The 12,900-nt window shown below is 35.2% G+C and overlaps 1 non-coding gene across 1 annotated transcript; it reads left to right on the top strand.

Annotated features, from left to right (window-relative positions):
• Positions 1 to 12,429: 12,429 nt before the first annotated feature.
• LOC142513021 (small nucleolar RNA R71) lies at positions 12,430 to 12,538 on the top strand. Its single transcript, XR_012808989.1, has one exon. It is a non-coding gene; the product is annotated as a small nucleolar RNA R71 (small nucleolar RNA).
• Positions 12,539 to 12,900: the final 362 nt, after the last annotated feature.

Here is a 12,900-nt window from a genome sequence, read left to right as displayed (position 1 = left end):
TGCGTCGGATAATTCTTCTCATGCACCTTTAACTGTCTGGAAGCATAAGCTATCACCCGACCCTGCTGCATCAAGACTGCGGCTAAACCGAGCTTAGATGCATCGGTGTATAGCACAAAATCACCTTGCCCTGTTGGCGTGGACTAACACTGGTGCTGAAACAAGAGCTTGCTTCAAAGTATCGAAGCTCTTCTGACACTCGTCACTCCACACGAACTTAGCATTCTTCTTGGTCAGTGAAGTGAGTGGCACTGCTATCGAAGAAAACCCCTGAATGAACTTACGGTAGTAACCGGCTAAGCCCAGAAAACTGCGGATCTTAGAAGCATTCCTCGGTTCAACCCATTCCTTAACGGCTGCTACCTTTGCTGGATCCACCTCAATTCCACTGCTAGACACTATGTGACCCAAAAACGCTACATTTTCCAACCAGAATTCACATTTACTGAACTTCGCAAATAACTTTCTACTCTGCAAGGTCTGCAAAACTGTCTTCAAATGTTGGCTATGCTCCTCCTGACTCTTCGAGTAAATGAGAATGTCGTCAATAAATACTATGACGAATTGATCAAGGTAAGGATGAAATACTCGATTCATCAAGTCCATGAAAATTGTTGGAGCATTCGTCAGTCCGAACGGCATCACTAGGAACTCGTAATGCCCATATCTGGTTCTGAAGGCTGTCTTGTGCACATCTGCATCCTTCACCTTCAGCTGGTGATACCCTGATCGAAGATCTATCTTAGAGAACACCGTGACTCCCTGCAACTGATCAAACAATTCTTCGATCCTAGGTAGTGGGTACTTATTCTTTATAGTTACCTTGTTCAACTCTCGGTAATCGATGCACAGTCTCGTGCTCCCATCTTTCTTTTTCACAAAGAGCACTGATGCGCCCCACGGTGAGAAACTAGGGCGGATAAACTCCTTGTCGAGAAGCTCCTGAATCTGCTGTTTGAGTTCTAACATTTCAGCTGGAGCTAATCGGTACGGTGCCTTAGAGATTGGCACTTGTGCACATCTGCATCCTTCACCTTTAGCTGGTGATACCCTGATCGAAGATCTATCTTAGAGAACACCGTGGCTCCCTGCAACTGATCAAACAATTCTTCGATCCTAGGTAGTGGGTACTTATTCTTTATAGTTACCTTGTTCAACTCTCGGTAATCGATGCACAGTCTCGTGCTCCCATCTTTCTTTTTCACAAAGAGCACTGATGCGCCCCACGGTGAGAAACTAGGGCGGATAAACTCCTTGTCGAGAAGCTCCTGAATCTGCTGTTTGAGTTCTAACATTTCAGCTGGAGCTAATCGGTACGGTGCCTTAGAGATTGGCACTTGTGCACATCTGCATCCTTCACCTTCAGCTGGTGATACCCTGATCGAAGATCTATCTTAGAGAACACCGTGGCTCCCTGCAACTGATCAAACAATTCTTCGATCCTAGGTAGTGGGTACTTATTCTTTATAGTTACCTTGTTCAACTCTCGGTAATCGATGCACAGTCTCGTGCTCCCATCTTTCTTTTTCACAAAGAGCACTGATGCGCCCCATGGTGAGAAACTAGGGCGGATAAACTCCTTGTCGAGAAGCTCCTGAATCTGCTGTTTGAGTTCTAACATTTCAGCTGGAGCTAATCGGTACGGTGCCTTAGATATTGGCACTGTGCTTGGCATGAGGTCAATAGTAAACTCCATCTCTCTATCTGGTAGAAGGCCTGTGACGTCGTCAGGAAAGACGTCTGGGAAGTCTCTGACTACTGGCACCTCTGATAAAGACGGGGTGGGTATGTCAGGTGCAGAAATAATGCTGGCCAAGAAGGCCTGACACCCCTTAGAAATAAGTCTCCTAGCCTGCATGTAAGAGATCATGCGAGGGAAACTTCTCCATCTGGCTGGTTTTAAAAGAAACTGCTCCATGCCCGACGGTCTAACCAATACTGACCTCTTCTGAAAATCAATCAGAACTCTGTTCCTCATCAGCCAATCCATTCCTAAAATAATGTCGAATTCTGGCATCGGCAAGACGATCAAATCAGCATACACCAGGTGGCCGTACAATTCTAGATCAATGTCTCTGACCACACTAGTAGCTGACAGTTCTTCCCCTGATGGGACTGTCACGGAATAATTCACATCGAGTCCAATGGTCTTGATATCCAAGTGACTAGCAAATGTTTCCGAAATGAAAGAATGGGTGGCTCCTGAATCTATCAAGGCCTGAGTGGCTAATCTCTTAATGAAAATATTTCCTGAGAGACGTTAGCACAACACAAACTTATATCCCAAAAATTCTAACATTAATCTCAAACATAGCAGAAAATTATTATCCCAAATTACTCAAAATATTACTAGCACCTTAATAATCCCAAATAAAATTCCATATGCAAGGCAAAATTAATACTGAGCTTAGGTAGAAAAATTTACCTGTCAGTAAAGTTGTGTCTGGGTTCGCCTCTTGTGCATGCATGGCGAATATTCTGCCCTGAGTAGGCTGCTTCCATTGTGGGCACTCCTTCAGCATGTGGTCACTGGCCCCACATTTAAAACATTTTCCGAATCCCCATAAGCATGGTCCGGGATGCTGGCGATTACATTTCAAACACACTGGGAAATTCCCGGGCTTCTGAGGCGCCACCTGCGGTTGTATCGGACCCTTGCCTTTCGGTGGTCTCTAATAGGGTTTCTTCCCCGACGGTCCCTGAAACGGCCTCTTAAACTGAGGTCTCTGCTGTTGCTGCTGCTGGTGTTGCGGTGGTGCCTGATAGGGCCTCTTGCCCTGCCTGTCCATCTCGATATCCCTCAGATCTTGCTCTGCAGCCAATGCTCTAGATACGGTGACTGCATAGCTAGTAGGGCCAGCTACTCTCACATCACGGCACAGGATTGGCCGCAATCCATCCATGAAATGCCTCAGCTTACTCTGGGCATCATTAGCTATCAGGGGTACGAAATGACACCCCCTCTCAAACTTTCTCATAAAGTCTGCCACGCTGCTGTCTCCCTGCCGCAACGTCATAAATTCCATGGTCAAGCGAGAGCGTACTTCCTCAGTGAAGTACTTGGAGTAAAAGACCTCTTTGAAACCATTCCATGGCAACACCTGCAAGTTGACTGCCACTGATGCACTCTCCCACCATAATCTGGCGTCCCCTGTCAGAAGGAACGGTGACACACCTGACCCTATCTGCATCGGTCAGTTCCATAAAGTCAAAAATTGACTCGATGGACTTAATCCATCCCTCAGCTATCATCGGGTCGGTGGTACCCGAAAACTCCCTAGGACTCATCCTCCCAAATCTCTCATACACAGCCTCGAGTCGGGGCCTCGCCCCTGCATCAATTGTGTTGTCACTTTGATTGTTGCACTCCCAAGAGCAGGTTGTCCACAAGTAGTATAATTCGGTGAGTCCGATATCGTATCCACAGGGAAGCTAAGGTAATTACAAGTCCACTACAATGTCTTTTTGTTTTGTTTTTATTTTGGTTTCTTTTTAATTTTAATTGTTTGAATCTTTAATGGGTAAATTTTAATTGTTCAAATTTTAATTTAAGTAGTTGAGATTAAATGATCCACTCTTGGTATTTTAATAAAGTTAACATTAACGAACAATATTGAAATCCACTTAATAAAATGGTTCTAATATATTAAATAATCATATTTATATTATGTTATATATTATTATCTTATAAGTATATAATATATACTAAAACTTATAAATGTGGTCAAGTATTTATTGTGCTATATATATTTGTAAACACTAAATCAAGGTTCCCACTTTAAATGGTTGGTAAAACCAAACAAACATTTAAATGGTACCAATAAATTAATACTATGATATATTCATATATAATAAATCAAGGAATCCAATTTAAATGGTTGGTAAAACCAAACTAACATTTAAATGGTTCCAAGAATTTAATATTATAATATATTTATATATAATAAATCAAGGCATCCACTTTAAATGGTTGGTAATACCAAACTAACATTTAAATGGTTCCAAGAATTTAGTGTAAGATAGAGCAACAATAAATCAAAACTCCCACTTATAAGTAGGGTATAAAAATGCTTAAATAAATAAATATAACATAAACAATAAATAATGATTAAATAATATAAAATATAGATTCTTACCTTTTAATAACCTTATTATCATGCCAAGAGTTTCACCTTATCATCTCAACTTTAGGAAGTTAGCTATTCATTATTCAAAGTGTAAAACTTTGAATATGAAATTAACATGCGAATTGTATTTAAATGAAGAAATAAAGAAAAAATATAGAGAGAAATATTATGAACTCAAAGGTTTGTTCATAGAATGAGGGATATCTCAATTCATTACAATGCACCTCTATTTATAGCCAAATTTGGGGAGACAACCACAAATAAAATATTATTTTTTACATATAAGTCTTCATTGGTGTTCCAAGATATTATATTATATTACACATCTCTTTTGAAAATCTTCTTCTCCGAATTTGCTTCTTCACATAAAAAAAAACATGTGGATAATTGAGTTGTCTAGTTGTGGTATTTTTTTCAGACCATTTGACCAAGTAATTTGAGAGATATGGTCAAAATACTAGAGCATGGTAAAACATCCACTTCTTTGATAACTTTAATTGTTGCTTAATTTGATCCTACTTGTGAGAAGATTTTTATCTCATGCTTGCCACCAATATTGTAGATATTAACATTAACTTTCTACAGGTCCAAGAATCATCTTAATCCCATATGCAGCGCCAAGTTTATTCTTGTTTTATCGAACCTGTAAAAAATAGTAAAAACTTATAATTACACAACAACTTATATTTTATACAATTTATTATAAAACATATAATATTTAAACATTTAATAAAACGAAAACTATATATTTATATTCTAAAACATTTAATTAATATACAATTTTTTTATTTTTATCACACTCCCCAACCAGCTTATTGCTAGTCCCTATCAATTTAAGCGTTAATAGCAACACAAAACATATTGATTAATTTAAATAGAAATGTAATCAGAACTGTCCAAGTGTTTAAATTAAATTTGAAAACTGTCAAAGTTATATCAAGATCATTATAATTATGATTTATGAAATAATATGAACTGATCAATTCAAAGCTTATTTTCAGGTAGTTAAATGTACATGGCCTTCAGAAATTCCTAGTAAGAGTCTCAACTTCATATCCTCACAGGTTAATAAATGTTTCAATTTATGGGAACGATTTCTCTCATGGAGTTGGAATACAGATAAATGTTCAGGAAAATGGTTTACAGAATGCAGACAGACAAACGAGCCAAACTAATCAAAAGATAGGAAATCCATTTATTCAAAATCTAGTTGTTCTTATAATATATTTTTCCTGATCTTTTTTTTTTTAAAATCATGGAATCAGACTAAGTTTATGCTTCTTGACCACATATTTTTTTATTTGTACAATATATTTCTCTCTTTCTTTTTTTTTTTATTTTATTTTTATGAGAGATAAATGGGTCGTAGCATATAACTTAAATTACATAAATCTTCAACATCTTTCTTCTTCTTTTTTCTTCGCTTTTTTTTTCAGGAAATATCAATTTTTTTTTCAAAATAAGAACTCAAGATCTAAACAATTGATAGTCTATCCGATGATCAATAAAGGCTCGTAAGCTGTTTTCTCAATCCTCTCCACTCACTCACAAAATATGTGTGAGTTTAAAATTTTAGGCACTCTTATAAGGTATATCTTGGGCCATATACTTTAATACTTGATTTTATCAAAATGGTTAATCCCTCAAAAAGATTTCATAAATCATATTTTTATAGTGATCAGAATATTAAAATTGACTTTTTTTTCAAATAAAAATTTAAACATCCTTCAAACATGTAATGTATGATATTTTTTTGCAAAAATTACTACGATACAAACAATAAACATGATTTTATTTTAAAATAATATATATTTTTTTATTTTTTTTTAAATTTTTTTAATTAATTTTTTTTTATAAGTTTGTTCTCCTCCCAATCAGAATATGACATTGTCCCTAATGTCAAAATAACTATTAATAAAGAGTACATAATGAAAGAGATATCACCTGGAATTTTATTGAAGATAACAAACTGAAACAAACGTAAACCAATCCACGACTTTTGAATCAATGATCCAACTTCCTTTTCTTACTGCTTGATTGCGACCAATTGATCTTTGTTATCATCGGATCAGGCTTATGAACAAAAGCTTCCAAATCATCAATTAATTGGTCGGCAGTCGAAGCACAGATGAGCATCCGTCGTGAATTTTCTGAAATGAAATTCTGTTCCACACCTTTATCAAGAAATGTCAACAAACTGTCATAATAATTATTGATATTCAACAAGCCCACAGGATTATTATGGATATTAAGTTGTGCCCAAGAAACAGTGTGAAAAATTTCTTCTAATGTACCAAAACCACCTGGTAGTGCGATAAAAGTATCAGAATTTTCAATCATTTGAGTGATTCTTTAATACATAGAAGAAACTTTTAATTCCTCCCCAATCGTAACACCTGTAATATTTCCTTCAGCTAAAGCTGTAGGAATAATACCCAAAACCTGACTACCTTCAAGATGAGCAGATGTTGAAACAGATCTCATTAACCCAATATTACCTCCCCTATATACCAAGTGAATTTTTCTCTCAACCAATATCTTTACAAGATTATTCGCTGCTTCTACAAACACTTCATTTTTTCCAGGACTCGACCCACAAAATACACAAATATTTTTCCATGTTTGTGCAGAGGATCCAGCCATGTTTTTACTTTCTTTTTTGGTCTGCGAAAATAGAGAGAAAGATCAGAGATTTTATAGGGGTAATATGTTATCATGAAAAAACTATGGGTCACAGCTGTAAACAGAATAAATAGTAAAAACAATAATGACACACATGCATATAAACAGTAGTGTGATTGTGGCTCACGATTTTCTCTTGGTTTTACGTCCAGAAAAGGCTTCAACGCCTTCTATGAGTCGAGGATATGCTTCCCATCCAATTTTCTTATAAATTGGCAAACAGGGTCTTTTTTAGTCGGATTCTCAAGACTATGACGCTCATCTTGGAATTGTTTCCATAAACGCAGAAGTTAAATATGCACATGTCCACTAGAATGCGTCTCAAGAGTCAATAAGATGTTATCTAAAGACTCCTTACTCAGCCCATTCTTAATAAAACCAATTTTATCTTCTCTGTTATTGGAAACATATCTCAAAGATCTGCATCGTTTGTCACAAGTCCATCTTGCACACTTATGACAAACCCCTAAACTTTTGGCCTTTCGTTTTTTCGCATAAGTGCTTTTTCCTAATCCAGGCAAATACCGAATGAGCAATGATTGTGGAACTTCTCCTCCTAATCGGACCTTAGCTTCTATTACAAGACGATTATCTTTTGGAATTCCTTTTTGCATTAGCAATCTCAATCTTTCACACCTTCCTGCATAAATTTTTCTTAGAACATTTTCAGAAACAGAGGGAAAATATTTACAAATTTTTGAGAGAATTTCATCCATTTTGAAAAAAAAAAATGATTTTTTTTTATTTTTGTATCAGAAATTGTGGGAAACTGATTTAACCGACTATGAGATTCACGGAGTACCGTTATCCGCCATTTAACTGGGAAAATCAAAAGATTAAGAAAACCTGAAATAAAAACCAACAAATTTAAATGCAACAACAAAAAAAAAATAAATAAATAAATAAAATCAAGGATCAGAAAGGGAAATAAACTATGATTGAAAGATTTCATTTTCTAAAAATGGTTTAAGCCTTTGTCCATTTACTTTAAAAATATCACCATTTTTAGGATTTTCAATATCCACAGCTCCATAAGTATACACATGCTTTACAACATATGGGCCTGTCCATCTTGATCGTAATTTTCCTGGGAATATGTGAAGTCGAGAATTATAAAGCAAAACTTTCTTACCAATCTCAAAAGATTTTCTAAGAATTGTTTTATCATGAAATGATTTGATTTTTGCTTTATAAATCCTTGAATTCTCATACGCGTCATTTCTGAGTTCATCAACTTCATTAAGTTGGAATTTACGCAATTTGTTGCAATCATCCATGCTTGAATTAAAAGTTTTGATCGCCCAATAAGCTTTATGTTCTAATTCCACAGGCAAATGACAATGTTTTCCGTAAACCAACCTATAGGGAGACATATTCAATGATGTTTAAAAAAGTTGTTCGATATGCCCAAAGTGCATCATTAAGTCGCAGAGACCAATCTTTTCTATTTGAGTTACAGTTTTTTCCAAAATTTGTTTTATCTCCCTATTAGCTAATTCAACTTGTCCATTTGTTTGAGGATGATAAGGAGTAGTTACTTTGTGAGTAATACCATATTTTTTTCATTAATGAAGCAAATGGTTTATTAACAAAGTGAGTTCCCCCATCACTTATCATGGCTCGAGGAATTCCAAAGCTACAAAAAATATTTTCTTTCAAAAATTTGATGACGATTTTATGATTATTTGTTCGACATGAAATTGCCTCTATCCATTTGGAAACATAATCAACTGCAACTAAAATATACAAGTATCCAAACGACGGTGGAAAAGGTCTCATAAAATCAATTCCCCAACAGTCAAAGATTTCAATTTCAATGATAGGATTCAAAGGCATCATGTTTCTTTTTGAAATTGCACCCAATTTTTGACAATTTTCACAGATCTTGCAGATTTCGTGGGTGTCTTTAAACAAAGTGGGCCAATAAAATCCACACTACAAGATTTTTGCAGCCGTTTTCTTTGAAGAAAAATGTCCTCCGCATGCTTCTGAATGACAAAATTTAATGACACTACTTACCTCGTTGTCGGGTATGCAACATCGAAAAATTTGATCTGGACAGTACTTGAACAGATACGGATCATCCCAATAAAAGTTTTTTACCTCATTCAAAAATTTTCTCTTATCTTGGGAACTCCATTGCGGTGGAATTTTTCCTGTCACAAGAAAATTTACTATGTTAGCAAACCAAGGTGTAGTAGTAACCGAAAATAGATGTTCATCAGGAAAATTATCGTTAATTGGTGTCATTTCACAAGATGATCCTGTTACTAGTCTCGATAAATGATCGGCTACGACATTCTCGGTTCCTTTTTTATCTTTGATCACAATGTCAAATTCTTGGAGCAACAAAATCCATCGTATCAGTCGTGGCTGTGCATCCTGTTTGGTCAACAAATATCTAATAGCAGAATGATCAGTAAACACAGTAGTCGTTGATCCAATCAAATAAGAACGAAGTTTATCTAATGCAAATATTACAGCAAGTAGTTCTTTTTCAGTTGTGGAGTAATTCATTTGTGCATTGTTTAAAGTTCTACTTGCATAATATATCACGTAAGGCTTACCGTTTCTTCTTTGACCCAATACTGCACCGACTGCATAATCACTCGTATCGCACATGATTTCAAATGGTCAAGACCAATCAGGAGTTTGCATGATAGGAGCTGATGTTAAATGTTGAATGATTTTATCAAAAGCATTTTGACATTCTTGAGTCCACTCAAATGCAGTGTCTTTTGTTAAGAGGTTACAAATGGCTTTAGAGATTAAACTAAAGTCCTTTATAAACCTCCTATAAAATCCAGCATATCCCAAAAATGAGCGAATTTCTTTAATGGTTTTTGGAGGGGGTAAATTGGCAATGACATCAACTTTTGCTTTATCAACTTCAATTCCATGAGATGACACGATATGTCCCGAAACAATTCCAGAAGTAATCATGTAATGACATTTTTCCCAATTTAAAATAAGACCTTTTTCCTCGCATCTTTTTAAAACTTTTTCTAAATTTTCAAGACAATTATCAAATGTATTCCCAAAGACAGTTAAATCATCCAAGAAAATTTCCAAATAATTTTCAACCATGTCGCAAAAAATGCTTAGCATACATCTTTGAAATATTGCTGGGGCATTGCATAATCCAAATGGCATCCTTCTAAATGCAAATGTTCCAAAAGGACATGTGAATGTAGTTTTATCTTGATCTTCGAGTGCAATGGGAATTTGATAATAACCTGAATATCCATCAAGAAAACAGTAGTATGGATGACCTGCTACTATTTCTAAAATTTGATCCAAAAATGGTAATGGAAAATGATCTTTTCTAGTGGCGTCATTTAATTTTCTATAATCAATACACATCCGCCAACTAGATGGGACTCGACTTGTTAAAAATTCACCTTTTTCATTTTTTACCACTGTGATGCCAGATGTTTTTGGAACTACTTGTGTTGGGCTTACCCACTTACTATCAGAAATAGGGTAGATAATCCCAACATCAAGTAGTTTGAGAACTTCGGTTTTCACAACATCTTTCATGTGTGGATTTAATCTCCTTTGTGGTTGTTGAGATGTTTTTGCATTTTCTTCTAAGTGAATTTTGTGAGTGCAAATTAGTGAATTAATGCCCTTGAGATCTTTTAGTGTCCAATCAATTGTATTTTTATGTCTTTTAAGCATATCAACTAATTTACCTTCTTGATCACTTTATAGTTTAGAAGAAATTACCACCGGATATGTTTCATCTTCTCCAAGAAATGCATACTTCAATTCTTCTGGCAAGGGTTTTAACTCCAATATGGGTGGTTCGTCTTTGTTTGCATCAAATTCTTTCTCTGATCATGGTAACGAGTGATACCTGATAAAATCATCAAGATCAATTTCAATATTTTCTTTAACAGTTTCAATTGAAGAAATATCTAATTGATCACGAGTACTCCCTTCTTGAAGTTTTTCTTCCACAAGAGTTTCAATAAGATTTTCATCTTCACTTTCATCTCCTTTGTTATGTGGTTGCTTACAAAGATTAAAAACATTGAGCTCCAAGGTCATGTTACCAAATGACAACTTCATTATTTCATTCCTGCAATTTATAAGAGCATTAGAAGTTGGTAAAAATGGACGACCCAGAATTACAGGAATTGCATTACAAGCTTCGATAGGTTGTGTATCTAAAACTATGAAATCGACAGGATATACAAAGTTATCAACTTGGACCAATACGTCTTCTACCATACCTCTTGGCACTTTAACAGATCTATCGGCAAGTAAAAGTGTTACCGAAGTAGATTTTAACTCGCCTAGATTGAGTACTTGATAAACTGAATATGAAAGTAAATTCACACTAGCTCCAAGATCAAGCAAGGCTTTTTTAATCTTTCGTTCTCCAATAATACATGAAATAGTAGGACAACAAGGGTCTTTGTATTTCAAATTATTATTATTTTGAATGATTGCACTTACTTGTTCGGCTAAAAATGCTTTCTTTTTCACATTCAATTTTCTTTTCACAGTGCACAAGTCTTTCAAAAATTTGGCATATGATGGTACCTATTTTATTGCATCTAATAAAGGAATATTAACTTTTACTTGTTTAAAAATATCATATATATCAGAATTCAAATTTGATTTTTTTGTATTTTTCAATGCATGAGGGAATGGTGGTGACACTGTCTGTTGAACCTCCTCTTCGCAAATCATGGGTTCCACTTCCTTACCCTTTGGAGTTGATTTATCATCATCTTCACAAGGTTCAAGAATGGATTTTTCCACAACCTTACCACTTCGAAGGGTAATAACAGATTTTACCTGATCCATCGATTGAGTTCAAGAAGTTCCAGTTTGTGAATGATGATCTTTGGGATTAGGAAGAGGTTGTGAAGGAAATTTACCTTTTTCATGAACATTAAATGCAGATGCAAATTTAGCAAGAGTATCTTTCAAATCTGTCATGGTTTGAGCAGTTTGAGTATTGATAGACTCTTGCTTTGCAATGAAAGAATTCAATGTATCTTCCAAATTTATTTTAGGTGGAGGAACATAAGGTGCATAATTTTGAAAATTTTGTTGATTTTGGAAATGTGGTTGTGAAAATTGTGCAGCATTATCATTCCTCCAACTAAAATTTGGATGATTTCGCCAACCTGGATTGTAATTTTGAGAAAATGGTTCAAAATTTGGCATTTTGAAATTGTTCAAAACATTGACTTGTTCATGGAGACATTCTTTAAAAGAGGGCAAAGTGGGACAATCTTTTGTAGAATGATCACTTGTATCACAGATGTGACACGCAATTTCTTGAATAGCTTTTAATTGACCCATTTTTTTCAATTCAAGTGCCTCAATTTTTCTTGCCAAAGAAGTAAATCTAGCTTGGAGATCATGTTCATCTTTGAGAGTGTACATACCTCCACCAGATGTGGGAGATTGAATCTTGTTTGATGGTTCGATTGTACCTATAATGTCAAAATTTTGAGCATTTTCAGCTAATGAATCCAGATACTCAATTGCCTCATTTGAATCTTTATCTTCAAATGTTCCATTACACATAAATTCAACCATTTGCCTATCTTTAGGTATTAAGCCTTCATAAAATTGAGAAACAACTCTCCAAATTTCAAAACCATGATGTGGACAAAGATTAAACAATTCTTTGTATCTATCCCAACACTGATAAAAAATTTCTCCTTGTTTTTGAGTGAAAGTGGTGATTTGCCTTTTGAAAGAATTTTTTCTATGAGATGGAAAAAACTTTTTCAAAAATTGTTGTTGCAATTCATCCCAAGTTCGAATGGATCCCGATCTAAGATTTTGTAACCAAGTTTTAGCTTTATCTTTTAAAGAAAAAGGAAAAAGCTTAAGTCGAATGGTGTTCATGCTACAATTTAGATCATTATATGTGTTGCACACTTCTTCAAATTCTCGTAAATGCATGAATGAATTTTCAGAATCTAAGCCATGAAAGTTGGGTAAAAGTTGGATAATACCAGGCTTAAAATTAAAATGAGATGCATCAAGGGGAAAAACTAGACATGAAGGTGCACTAGTACGTGTAGGATTCATGTGATCTCTAAGTGTTCTTCACCTATCA

This window comes from Primulina tabacum, chromosome 10 (genome assembly GCF_025594145.1).
Source record: "Primulina tabacum isolate GXHZ01 chromosome 10, ASM2559414v2, whole genome shotgun sequence".
NCBI classification, from domain to species: Eukaryota; Viridiplantae; Streptophyta; class Magnoliopsida; order Lamiales; family Gesneriaceae; genus Primulina; species Primulina tabacum.
The sequence above is the reverse complement of the archived record's forward strand: the minus strand, read 5'-3'. Positions and strand labels throughout refer to the sequence as shown.